Genomic DNA, 2,924 nt, shown 5'->3' with positions numbered 1-2,924 from the left:
GAACGGTGTGAGTATAACTTGTTAAATTGGCAAGCACCACCGGTCCGGCAAATTGAACCACGGAGCAACCAGGAGGTATCACCGCCACAACCACCGGTACCGGGAGCCGAACAGACGCCCTCTCAGGAGTAACGGTCGGAGGAGCCACAACCACAACAGCAACAACAGCCACAATAGCAGTAACAACAACAGAGTTCTGAACAACCATCGGATACCCTGGAGCAGAGTATTCTGGATATCTTGGATAGCCGTTGTTATGGAATCCTTTGTTTACTGATGAAGCGGCATGTGTCTTAGGTTTACGACCTAGGTTATCTTGGGCTGCAATGGATAATGGACCAGCTCGTACGGTTGCGGATTGGATTGCTTTCCTGCAGACTTCAGTGCAAGACCAAAAGAGTAGGGTGTCTAATTTCAGAGGGGCAAACATTATGATAACTCAAGTGTCAACGGTGTATCAGGTAACATTACCAACTTTGAGTTTTGGTCATTGTTTGAATTGGTATGGTATGTTTTCGAGATTAAATATACTAATAGGAGCTCGTCTGTATACTCAAAATGGTAGCCTTTACTTTTATGAAGTTTGCGATAATGGTAGGTTGTTGGTAGTGGAGGAGGAGTCTTCAATTGTGTCTTCTGCCAGGCAGCTGCCAGTGAGAGTAATAGCTAGGTTGGGAAAAAAGATATTTATAGATCCTAATCCACTAATTGCTAAGTATTCATCTCATATATGGGTTTTAAATTCTAGACCAATTGTTGATTTGCAGTGGGATCCATTAGATTATGGTTGGAAGTTACCAATGTCTGATAGTACGAAAGAGAAAGTTCTTCCATTTTTTGCATATTCCGTGTCACTGGGTAGGAAGTTTTTGTTAAATGAGATAGAGTCAATTCCGGCAGGAAAAAAATATTGGGAGGAAGGTAATGTCTCATCTACATATATGTTGAAGTTTTGGAAACACCTTTGGTTGCTTAAATGTATGAACAAGGTATTGCACTTTCGATGGTTAATGATTCATTATGCATTGCCAGTAGGAGCTTTATTGAGGGGAACAATACCTGATCGATCATGTGGTAGGTGTGGCTGGGCATATGAGACATTACATCATGCTTTTTGGGAATGTGTTACGGCCAAATGTTTTTGGGCTCGTATTCTTAGGCTTTTAAGTCGTAAGTATAGGGCTACTAAATTCACGTGGGGTACAATCTTTTGGGGTACGTTGGATCAAGAAACTGTTTTTTATCATTATCATAATTCATCATTGACTTTACATGTGAAAAGTTTCCAGGTGTACGTTACGAATAGCTCCTTGCAGGGAGTCAAGTTCTTTTCTAGGTGTTATGTTTGGAACGTTATTTCCTCGTTGGCCTTATGGATTATTTGGAAAGCAAGGTGTTCTAAAATATATAATGATGAAGATACTAATGTTGTGGATCAAGTTAAATCTTTCTGGGAATTATTGGTAAATATAGTTAAAGGTGAATATGATAGCTATAAGGGTTGTGGAAATGGGCCTAACCGGAAAAGAAAGCGACTTAGAAGAGTCTGGTCAACCATTCCTATTTTGTTGGATGCAACAGGGGAAGATGTAAAGTGGAATTATGTTCCACCTCGATGGTTGTTTCCGCCACCAGCGCCATTTATATTGAACACAGCCGTTTAGGATGAGTGCGTGAGGAAAGTGTAAACTGTTTTTGTGTTGTAAATACAGGTTTTCCACGGACATTGGCAACAAGCTAATCGACGAGAGGGCTGATGTGGAAAGAAGGAAGAATGTGTAAGAGAAAAGGATGGGGTATGGTGGCGGGGTCATAGTCGACAATCGTGAGTGGGTGGGGAATTTTTACACTAATTTTTGTTTTTAATACAGGTTTTTCGTCAACAGTGCAAGATGTTAATCGGCAAGAGGGCTGACGTGGACTGAATGAAGAATTTCTTGTTTTGTGATAAGGATGAGGGAAGATGGCGGGGGGGTCGAAGCCATCTATCATGAGTGAGGAAACTTTGAGATTAACTGTTTTGTTATTGATACAGGTTTTTTCGTGGACATTGGTCATGACGATAATTGGCTACACGGTTGATGTGGATTGAACGAAGAAATTTTCTGTGTGAAAGTGATAAGGTTGAGTGAAGATGGTGGGGAGGGTGAAGCCGACTATAACGAGTGGGTGAGAAAATGTTTACACTAATTTTGTGTTGATCAATACAGGATATGCGTGGACATTGCCACCGTGTTAATTGGTGAGATGGCTGATGTCGACTGTATGAAGAATTTCTGTGTTAAGGATGAGTGAAGATGGTGGGGAGGGTGAAGCCGACTATAACGAGTGGGTGAGGAAATGTTTACATTATTAATTTTGTGTTGATCAATACAGGATATGTGTGGACATTGCCACCGTGGTATTTGGTGAGATTGCTGATGTCGACTGAATGAAGAATTATTGTGTTAAGGATGAGTGAAGATGGTGGGGAGGGTCGAAGCCAATGTGCAGGAGTGGGTGAGGACATGTTTTAACCTAAGTTTTTGTTGATTATACAGGATATGCGTGGACATTGGAACCAGGTTAATCGGTGAGATGGCTGATGTCGACTAAAGGAAGAAATATTTGTGGTGAGGATGAGTGAAGATGGTGGGGAGGGTCGAAGCCAATCATCACGAGTGGGTGAGGAATTTTTAGACGGATTTTATTCTTATCACAGATTTTTGGGGTTTTTGGGCAATGACGTTAATCGGAGACATGACTGATGTGGGTTAAATGAAGCATGGTTGTGATGAGATTATGGTCTAATCAATGTATGGCTGTTCTGAGTTTCAGCTTGAAGAAGACTACGGCCAAGAAGTAGCAGATTACCTCAATGGCTTGATTGGAGAGAGCAGTTTTGTATTACCTAAGTGGTACAAAAGGACATTCACAAAGGAAAA

At 41.3% G+C, this 2,924-nt stretch overlaps 1 long non-coding RNA gene across 1 annotated transcript; it reads left to right on the top strand.

Moving 5' to 3' along the window:
* The first annotated feature begins 341 nt into the window (after positions 1–341).
* LOC147854852 (uncharacterized) lies at positions 342–2,924 on the top strand. The gene is made up of 3 exons (XR_015531074.1): positions 342–461; positions 1,290–2,332; positions 2,541–2,924. It is a non-coding gene; the product is annotated as an uncharacterized LOC147854852 (long non-coding RNA).

This window comes from Azolla caroliniana, unplaced genomic scaffold, assembly GCF_043228905.1.
Source record: "Azolla caroliniana isolate FFs.n. ecotype wild unplaced genomic scaffold, voAzoCaro1.0.p SCAF_15, whole genome shotgun sequence".
NCBI lineage: Eukaryota > Viridiplantae > Streptophyta > Polypodiopsida > Salviniales > Salviniaceae > Azolla > Azolla caroliniana.
Note: the sequence above shows the minus strand (reverse complement) of the source record. Positions and strands in the feature narration are given on the sequence as shown.